We start from the raw sequence: 11181 nt of genomic DNA on the forward strand, positions 1-11181 counted from the left end.
AATCCCTGTTGAACTTGGGAAAGCCAGGATGTGTTCTGGTACTGCAAGGGATAGAAGAATTCGTGTTGACCGATGCCCTTACCACAGAAATTTTTTGCCTAAACTAAATGTGGGGTTTATAGTAATCCAAGAGTATCCCTTTGAAGGGTTAGCAGATGAACTAACTGTATGTCTTAAATTGTTTTCTAAACTCCCATATTTGATAGGATTTGTAACATTTATTTATAATTAATATTGTACTGTTCTAACCATACCTTTTATGTTAAATGTAAAGTTATTTTGAGCTGTTTGGAACATTGTGAAGCAGTGGGACAGCTACAGTAGTTTCTATAAAAACTAAACAGTAACATTTATATATTGCATCAGGAGTATTTTATTCTATATATAAATATATATATGGTAAATATCTGTCTGTTTTCTAAATATAATCATTTAAAGAAAGTATCGTTATGACACTATCTGCCATATTTTTATACATTTGTGATATGAAGTGAGTATTATACTTCTAATCAAGGGAGTTGAATCGTGGCTCTGTGTGACCAACAGTGGGAACCATGCTCAACTTTTAGGCCCCAGCAGTAGCCTCTAGACATGGTCCTTGGTAGCAGGTGAGATGCAGCATCTCCTTCCGAACCCACAGACAAGGAAGCCAGCTAGCCGGTGAGAGCTCTAGCAGGCCTTGTCTCTGTCCTCAGTGTTGGCTCCTGTTCACACCCAGGGACGATCCTTGCACCTGAGGGGAGAATAGATCCAGGGTTACTCATGGGTCTTTGTAGAGAGAATATGCTCTTCTCCTTCGTGTTAGTGTATAGACCAAAGATTTGCCAGTGAACATTCCTAGTTGCAAGTTTGTAAAGAGGCACCTGTCTGCAGGTCTTGCAGACCAGCTCTATGCTCCAGAATCCTGTGCACTGTACCAGAGACTCTTGGCTGGTGGGGTGTGAGATACATGTGCAACACTTCTATTTCTAAATGTTTTGTTGTTGTTGTTGTTGTTGTTGTTGTTGCTCTTTCCAGTATATTTCAAAGACTCCTGAAGCAATTCCAGATGTAGAGAAAATTGCTATATTCACTTTTTCTTCCTGGGACTGTCCATTTATAGCAAGGTTATCATGTACATCAGTATACACACACGTGGGCAGAATAGGACTTCTTTCCCTCATTTGATCTCCTTCAACTCCCAAGTTACTCCCAAGCGTCATCAAGGCCTTTGGCCAGCAAGGGTTATAGCCCAGTGTCTCTGGGCCATCCTTGACAGAAATCACCTCAACACCATCTATCAAGAGAATTAGATTTTCGGAAGTAGTTTCTTAGCAATAATATTTTTAAATATTCCCCTCCACACCCCGCAAGGGGGTAACTTCTCAATATTTATTACTTGTCCCAGGATTTTGACAGCATAGACCCCTGAATCAAGTCAGGATAATTGAAATGTGCTGAGTTACTGTTCCCCCTCCCCCAAGATTTTGAGAGTCATAGCTCTGATTTTAATGAAGATGATAATGAAAAGTTCTTAGTTTCTTTGAAGCTTATACTGTATGCATATTACATTTTTATATAACTACTATAATGATGTGTATTGATTATATATAGAGGTCATTTTAAGGTGCTTTTTATTTGATTTTAAGAAATATAATAGGCACTAAAATGGAACTCAACTGGGTACTACTATCGTTAAAACAATTTGATTCAAACCAATAGTCTGCATGCTCTTCAGTTCTTTTTATATCTTGTTTCTTTTACCAGTTCTGTACTGTCCAAGTAGCCCTGAATTCTGGCTTTTCCCAGGCAGCTGCTCAGTTATAGAAGTGACGTGAACCCTTAGCAGTTTTTGCCTGGACACTAATGACTCTGAAAGGGTGTGTAACTCTTCTTTTTCATACTAGAACTGTACCTTGTATCCCCCCACCCCTTGCGAACCAGAAACTACATTTTTTCCTCTGGAAAGACTTCTCACTGTGCTGTGCGCTTAGGAACAGCGCAGTCACATTGCCATGCTGTGGCACTTGAGGCTCGTTGTCACCTAGGGGCTGGTTTCCCATGTTTTCATCCTTGCTAACACTGGGATCTCAGATGTTTGCCGAACATTTATATTCATGATGGTTCTTCAAAGAAGGGCTAGAATAATTGCCTTCTACCTAGAGCAAAGTAAACCTAACTGATGAAGAGTCAATACATACTTTTCGTACATTCCCAGATTTGAGCCAGAAAATATCTACAGTGTTTTCAACTAGTGTTTTTGAGGTAGCTCTTTTATCCTCTTCTCAGCTTTTGTCCATTCTGACTTTTCATCGACCTTAGTAAGCTGTAATAAGTGAATCCGCACTTCTAGCATGTATGACTCCCTTCCTGCTCGCTGCAGGGAATGGTCAAGTTTTCTCTCAAATCTAATGGGCCCTCTCTTACCTTTTAACTGTCGTTTTCCACTGGTTCATCAATCATTGACATCACAAAAATTGTCATTCACGGTAAGAAGGACTTGATTTAAAGTCACAAAAGTCTGCATTTTCTTTAGGAAGGGAAAGTTATGATGTTCACGTTCTATTCTCTGCCCTAACTTCCTGAAGGATAGACTATGGCTGAATGAAGGCTTATGAATTATTTTGTGTTATGGAAATGTTGCTGATCTCCTTTTGAACAGAAACTCTGCTTCACTCCTTTTCTACCTTTGCTCTATCACCATCCTCGTTTTTCTTCTCAAGTTCTGGATGAACTTTACTGAACCTTCTTGGTCTCAGTCCGAGGGTTAGCCTTTTTAGAGCCCAAGATCAAAAGTGCTCCACGATAAGGAGCCCACGTGAGCCGTCTCTGCAGCAGTGGTTCTCAGTCAGGGCCGATTCTGCCTCCCTGGGATGTTTGGCAAGGTCGGGAGTGTGGTTGGTGGTTGTAACTGGGAGTGGTGGGGTGCCCCTGGCGCCGTGGGTGAAGGCCAGGGCTGCTGAACATCCTGCATCTGCAGGACCCCCCACAAACACAGCATGATGAGCCCCAAATGTCAGTAGTGGGGAGACTAAGAAGCCCTTGCCTACTGCACTGCAAGCCCACTCGTCTGCAGAGCTTGGCTCTGTCCTGGCTCTCTGCAGGCTACCGGAAAGGCTGCGGGGATGAATTCCTCAGTATCGTGGTCTCTGAAAGAATCTTCTACCACTCTTTTTGAATCCCTGGAACTCTGGGTTTTTTCATTCTCGGGCCTGCTAAAAGGTGCATACTTTGGGAGGAGACCAGAGTGGCTTTATAGGTGTTTGAGAACTTAAATTCTAGGTCACCATCTTTAGAAAATCTCTCATAGAGCCATGAGGCTTATATTTAGAAGCAAGCAGCAGCCTGGCAGATTGGCATGATTTTTACCAACTGCTCAAAGGCATCCATGGCTTTTAGCTGTGTCTCCCAAAAGAAAATATCATTGTTTTTTATTCAAGTCATTTAATAGCTCTTTACAAATATTGGCGTATGACAGACCGATTAGAAGCAAAAATCTCTTTACTGGTGGTTGTGATGTGGCTGTTATAGGAGTGTTTGTGCTGTATGCTTTGGTTAAATCTGTTTTAAAACCTGCTTTAAGATCCGCCATATGCAGTTGTACTTTAATTCTAAGCTCAGAGCTGTGCTGGTTAGTTTCTAGTCACGTCATGTATTATAAAGTATATTGTGGTTGTAGAGTTAGCCAGTTTAGCATGTTCCTAATCTGAAAATTAGTGGACTTCGCTAGGAAATGCTCTCCCATTTTCCCTTCCCAGCACCCCTTATCTTAGTTAATGTCATAGTATCCTCACTTCTTAAACTAGTTTTTAGAGTAAATAAGGAAAAAAGCCATTTATTTTTTTCTTCTAGCTACGTATTGAGAATGACTCAATAAGTGTACAACTCTTTTTAAAGGCCAGAGGATTACTTTTCAAGTGTGTAGAAGGCTCTGTCCACTTCTGTTCACCTAGGTCCTGGTGGTGATTCAACTTTCTGTAAGGGCAGTCGCTCATTGCGACTTATTCCCAGAGTTCAGCTGGGACTCAGAAATCTGCATATTCTCTCCTGGTCACATTTTTTCTGGAGAGCACTGCTTTTATATCTTAGAAGTTCGTTAACTCCTACATTATAGTGGGATATTGAGCTCCATGTGAGCCCCTGAGATCCACAGACTTAATACTTTTGTGAGCTGGGGATGTGCTATGATACACTGAACCAAGTCAAAGCATATTGAAATATTTCCTTGCCTCCTTCTGTTCATCACTATTAAAGTGTGTAGGCAGAGAAAACTGATTTACACTTTTAACAAAAAATGGTTTCTTTAAAAGGGGCTGCAGAAAAGTGTCCTGTTGCTAATCTCCAGGGCCAGAATCTCACAAGAACGTTCTCTCAGAGACTTAAAGAACCATCTTACAAAACAAAAACTCGTAAGTGGTTCTGATTTCTTCATTTTGTATCTTAACTAGCTGAGACATATAGAATATCTTGAGGTCTGATTCATCAGCTGGGTAAAAAACTCTGTCTTCGAAACCATGAGTAAATGCAAGAAAATGAGGCCGGGACAGGACGTGTCCCTCGAGTGCCTCGTCTGTCTACACACACGTGGTAGACGTACAGTGGCGAGGAGACTCCGGGCCTGCCGCCCTATTCTATTCTATTCTATTCTATTCTATTCTTTGTTAATTGAATGTACTATAAAAGATCATACACTTGTGCCAAGTCAGTTACTACGTGAATATTCATTTTTCTTAGTGCTTTGTTGATTCATCAACATTAGGCCTGGTCCTGACTCCACCTTTCTCTACTCCAGGCACTGGCCCGCCTTTCCGTGTATTTCCTATAGGATATTAAAGATGATCATGACCTACATTGTATCTTCATTCAGTAACTGTTTACTCCCAGATTTGAGGGAGGTTTGTCTTTTGTTTTGCCAGAAAAAATTTGTAGTAATCTGCACGTTGGATTTCCAGGGCCAGAGAACTGTGGCAGTGAAACTGGTTTCACTTCTAAGGCCCTTCATTACCCACAAGGTTACGCTCTCTGAACCCCATTTGATCCTCGGGTCATATTTTGACCCTCCTTTGGAATCTTAAAAAAAAAAAAATCAGTTTCCATGTTGTATGCAGATTAGAAGTTGCCTTGTTTGCTACTCTTCCAGCACAGAGTATCAGGGAGAAAGAGGCCTTATCTGTTCCTCCATCCCTTCCGTTTTGACAGACTGCTAAGAATTCCTCAGGACTTCCTTTGGTTTGGGATTTTACTTTCCCAAATGCCTGATCTGATTCGTGTCAGGCATAGACAAGCTTGTCCCGGTGCTCTGCTCCAGGGCTAATTGGACGAAACCCAGGAATAGAAAAGGTAGATGCCTTGACTTTTGTCCCTGTTGGGGGATTAAAGTGTTAATCGCCAGAGTTGTCAAAAGCTCTAGTCATAAAGCATTCAGAGTTTCAAGAAAAGAAAAAATGAAGCTTTTTCTCTTGGAGAACTTTTAAGTTCTCCACCACGGCTTAGATTTTCCAAAATGGAAAGCAAAGCTCGTATGAACTCCATTTTCACTAGAGATATACAAGTGAATACGGTCATCTCAGTCTATTTCCCTCTCCTTGTTTCCGCCTTGGTTACTGATTGAGTCAGGCTGGAGGGGTAAGCTATGATCACAAGAAGTGAATTCTCACTGTAAACTTGGATTGATTAACAGAAACAATAAAACCAAACAAAATAGTTGCCCCTAATTCCTATCTCCAAGAATTGCTTTGTGCCATTTCGAATTCAGGTAGTTATTCTGTATATACTTAGAAGACTGTTCTGAGCTTCTTCAATCTCTAGGAAGTTCAAAGGGGGGTATCTGGGAAGACACAGGACAGGGTGACTTCGAGAACCCTACTCATGCATGAAATAAAAAAATAGGGATAAGCCAGAATGATGTAACATCCAAATTTGTGGTAGATGAAGAATCAGTGGAAATTCTTAATTGCACAGACTTTATAATCCATAACACAGAGTGTAATTCCATACTTTTTACTGTGGCAAGGGTGTGACGTGGTGTTAACCTTTTTAATTTTTGAATCCAAACTGAATTTAAAGTGTTGAATATTTAAATTCCTCACAAGCTAATTATGAACCATTTGTAAAGTGTTTATATAACTCTTTGTATCATGTGCTGGTACATCTGAGCAAGTTTTTTCTGGCATGTATTCCATTCAAAACTTCTGTAAAATTTCTATTGTTGCTGTAAATATTATACAAATATCTATTCCGTGGTAACCTTAATTATCAGCATGAAATGGTCAATTTTTACTGAGCACAATGTATTTTTGAATGGATCTTCCCAAATGTCTTTAATAAAATGCAGATTTTGCACTGACTGATGTGATCGCCAGGCCGTCCCCATCTTGAGCACTGTGGTCCTTCGCTTTTGAACAGCAAGCAGCTCCTTGTTAGTTCCTTCTTTGTAAAGAACTTATTTGATTTCAAACGGGGGATAATGGGCCTTTGAAGTTGGAAGCAGTTTAAGGGACAGAAAGTAATGTTAAAGCAGGGCAAATCCTGTGATTTAATGATGATATTCTCCTTTTTTCCTATTTATAAAGCTTTTTTCTCCTCCTGGCATTTTGAAAACTGGTTTCTTTCACACTTCAGTGTTGTGTCGTCTCCTTTGCACATTGCCAGACACTCGCTTGGTGGTTTGGGAGGATGGGAAGAGATGTCTGCCTCCTGCCTGGGGTGACGAGGAAAGCAGAGATGAAGGATCTCTTCATGTTTTAGGGTAGGAGGTTGGCAAACCTTTGTTGCCGGATAGTAAATATTTGGGGCTGCGTGGGCCGTAGGGCCTCTGACTACTCAATTCGGCCTCCACGCAGCTCTGCCCTCAAGCGCTAGAGCAGCACAGGCGACATGCAAATGAATGAATCTGGCTGTGTTCCAGTGAAACTTTATTCACAAAAAGAGGTGGGGGCGGGGGGGGGGGGGAACAGATGTACTGACCATTTTAGGCCCTCACTTTTATCTTTGGGCATCTGCTCAGTGGGTCTTATTGTTAATGGGGGAAAGAACTTAAATTGTGTGATAGCGTCTATAAATATTCTCCAATGTTCTTTATCTTTCTAAACAAAGGGTAGGAGCTAAAACCCAGTGATTTGCATTCTTAAAAACACCTCCGTCAACTTCTTCACTCCAGAATTTCTCCTTGTGGCCTGTGATTTCAACTATAATTTTTATAAAGACTGAATCAAAGTATGTAGGCGTTATAATTTTTCTGTTTGCAGCACTCATTCCAGCTGGGCACAATGCCAAGGGTTTCACTTTTATTATTACATTTACTTTTCACATCAATGCAGTGAAGCGAGTTGTCTCCTCGTTTTGTAGATGAGGAGACAGAGGTTTCTGGACTTTACGTTAACTTGCTCCAGGTCACCTGGCTACGATTCGAAGCCTAGTGTGCTCAATGTAAAACCCACATCTTGAAACAACCAGTAAGCAGTGCAGTTGCATCTCTGTGTGTAGAAAACTGATGTGGGGTCGTGATGTGCAGCAACTCATGTAGCACCTCTCCTCCCATCTCCCAGGGGTGGTAATGGATTTGATTCGAGAACCGAGCATTTCATCTAAACAAGTCACTGGAGGTCCAGAGACCGGTAAAGTGGCTAAAGAGCACAGGTTCTGGAGTCTGATTGCCTGAGCAGAATCCTAGCTCCCTCACCTGTATCTTGGGTGGCCTTAGGCAAGTTACTTAACTTTTCTGTGCCTCAGTTTCCTTATCTTTAAATGGAATTAATAATACTACCTACTTCATAAAGTTGTGAGGATTTAACAAGATGGTAACCTGCAAAGCACTTAATTGATTCTAAATAAATATTAGCTAGCTATTATTTGTGCCTCAGTTGGCAGCCCTATGAAGTTGACAAGCGATGTCACTGAACCTTGACTGCCAGTTCTTGAGAGCTCATTATGCACTTCAGATGTTTTATCCTATTTGATCTTCACATCAGCCTTATAAAATTGTCAGGGTTAAGAACCACTCAGCTTGGAGCTGGTCTTGGGATCACCGGAAGCAACAGCCCTAACGACTGTTACCCCACGCTCCCGGGAGACACAAAGATGGGCTTCTGTCAGCCCCTGTTCAGAGGCTCATCTTAGGGGTGCAATTTTCCGGGCTCTGAATCTGAATTCGTAGTGGTACCTTTATTTTGAAATACCTTTGCTTTGTCCAAGTAACCTCCTACAATCAAGACCAAAATCAGCTCAGATTTTTGTTCTTAATTTGACAGCACTTAATGCTACTTCTTTGTTCATAGCATTTTATTTAATTGTTTAAAAGTCTCCTGCAATATGTTAGATATATTTTATTGTAATTAAAAAAAATCTCCTGAAAATGTAGACCACACTCTAGTGTTTGTGAAAATAAAAGTAAACATGTTAACATAAGGTAAAATAATGAGTTTGTCCTACACTATATATATGGTTTTTAATCAAAAATTTCCCCCACAAAAAATATCATACTCCAAACATAGTTCATGTGTTTAATAGCAAGATTCTGTTAGGCTGGAGATGCCCCTCAATAAAAGTTTTGTTTTTATATTTTCTGTTCTAAATTAAATGAAGTAGGTAATATGCTGTTATAAACAAGTTACCTACAGATAAACATTTTATGGATCTCAGTATCTCATTGTTTATTAAATTCTCAAGTATGGAGCAATTTCCGATGTGAAATCTTATCTGGCTTCTTGGCAGACATTGACACATTGATCCTAAAACTCATACGGAAATTCAAAGGACTCAGTAGCCAAAACAGCCTTGAAGAAGAACAAAGTTGGAGGATTAACCTGTTCCAATTTCAAAACTTACTGCAAAGCTACAGTAATCAAAACTGTGTCTTTATGACATAAAGACAGACATATAGATAGATCAATGGAATAGAACTGAAAATCCAGAAACAAAGTCTCGCCTTTATGCTTAATTGATTTCTCAAAATGGATGCCAAAACCATTCAGCGGGGCAAAAATGGTACTGGGACAGCTGGATGTCCACGTGCAGATAATGAAGTTGGACCCCTACCTCAGACCATATACAAAAAGTAACCCCAAATAGATCAAAGGTCTAAATGTAAGAAGTAAAACTATAAAACTCTTGAAAGGAAACATAGAAGTAAATCTTCATGATCAGGATTTGGCAATGGTTTCTCAGATCTAACACCCAACATAAGCAACAAAAAAGAATAAATTGGACTTCATCAAAATTTTAAAATGTGTTTCAAAGAACTCCATCAAGAAAGTAAGAAGACAACCTACAGAATAGGAGAAAGTATTTGCAAGTCATGTATCTCATAAGGGGATCGTGTCTAGAATATTAAAGAATTCTTACAATTCAATAATAAAAAGACCAGCTGATTTTTAAATGGGCAAAGGATCAGAAAAGAGATTTCTCCAAAGAAATTATGCAAAAGGTCAGTGAACACATAAAAAGATGCTTGGAATCATTAGTCCTAGGGAAATGCAAATCAAAACCATAGTGATACTACTTCATACACACCAGGATGGCTCTAATCAAAAAGCCAGGTAATAACAAATGTGGAGAACCTGAAACTCTCATATGTTGCTGGAGGGAACGCATCATGCTGTGGTTGCTTTAGGGAAAATTGTCTGACAGTTTCTCAAAAGGTTAAACATAGAACTACTGTATGACCCAGAATTCCACTCCTAAGTATATGCCCAAGATAAATAAAAGCATAGGTCCAAACAAAAACTTATACACAGATGTTTATAGCAGCATTATTCACAATAGCCAAAAATGTAGAAACAACCCAAATGTCCATCAACAAATGAATGGATAAATACAATGTGATCTCTTCATATAATGGAATGATACTCAGCTATAAGAAGGAATTAAGTAGTGATACATGCTACAACACAAAACTTGGAGAAACACTATGCTAAGCACAAGAAGCCAGGCAGAAAAGATCACAGGTGTATGATTCCATTTATATGAAATGTCCAGAATAGGCAAATCTACCGAGGCAGAAAGTCAATCGGTGGTTGCCTAGGACTGCTTAGACAAGTAGGTTGGGAGGTGATGGCTAATGGGTGCAGGGGCTCTTTGTGGGGTGATGACATATTTCCAAAATTGTGATATTGTTTCCTCAACTCTGATCAGGTCTGCTGAAAGTCATTGGATTGTACTCTTGAAATGGTTGAAATTTGTACAGTTTATGACTGTCTCATTAAACCTTTACAAAGCAAACATTTCCAACATAATTAGTTGGAGAACCTTTATCACTGCCTCACACTGTTTCTTTTCTTTCCTCTTAACTGGACTCCCCTCCTGTGTCTGATGTGCCCTTTGTAGAGGACCTGAATTCTTAGGCTACCACCATTTTTTTCTGACAATTCGTGTCATGAAAGTTCACTCAGCTTTTCAGTAAGGGGCTCTGATCAGGCATCTGCTCTAAATGGATTTATTTGTGTGTCCTAAGCCCAGAGAAGGGTTGTTGTTTTTTTTTCTCTCTCCACCTTGAAATTGATATGTTTGTATTTGAGAGAATACTGAGCAAGGGAAGCATTTTTCCAGGTTTAAGTATACAGTAGGGGGATTAAAAAGATTGTGGGTTAGGGGCACCTGGGTGGCTCAGTCGGTTAAGTGTCTGACATAGGCTCAGGTCATGATCTCACAGTTCGTGAGTTCAGCCCTGTGTCAGGCTCACTGCTGACTCTGCAGAGCCCACTTTGGATCCTCTGTCTCTCTCTCTCTCTCTCTCTCTCTCTCTCTCTCTCTCTCAAAATAAACAAACAGTTTTTTTAAAGATGGTGGGTTAAATATAGAGCTGTTCTAAGCCCAAAACACCAGGGAAGAGATTTGGGGTTTTAGGAGGCTCCCTACTCACAGAGAAGGCGAATGTGATGTCCAGGATCGTGTTACTGCTGAGTCTTCACTTGGCTTGGCATTTGAAAACAAAGTAACTCAGGAAAAAGCCTGTAGTAGAGGCTGTGCTGTGTCAGGACCAGGACAGTCTCTGATTCCCCAATCTTGTCAGAGGACCCGCATCCTCCAGTTGCACCCCCTCTCGGCTCCTACTTTCATACACCTCTCCTGCCCACTGCCCATGTCATCAGCCTGTTCCAGGGAAGGGCCTGAAAACTCAGGCTAGGCTATAAACAATGGAGGAGACTTAGATGGTCTGCCCCAAAATCTGCCAGCTTACTGAGCTCCTCCAGGAGGGGGAAGGCC

The 11181-nt window shown here is 40.5% G+C and overlaps 1 protein-coding gene across 1 annotated transcript in view; it reads left to right on the forward strand.

The window, feature by feature from the left end:
* The window catches only part of CDKL5 (cyclin dependent kinase like 5), a 193340-nt gene that overhangs the window by 170845 nt on the left and 11314 nt on the right, over positions 1–11181 (forward strand). The gene's annotated exons all lie outside the window — the stretch shown is intronic.

This window comes from Suricata suricatta, chromosome X (assembly GCF_006229205.1).
Source record: "Suricata suricatta isolate VVHF042 chromosome X, meerkat_22Aug2017_6uvM2_HiC, whole genome shotgun sequence".
Classification (NCBI taxonomy): Eukaryota; Metazoa; Chordata; class Mammalia; order Carnivora; family Herpestidae; genus Suricata; species Suricata suricatta.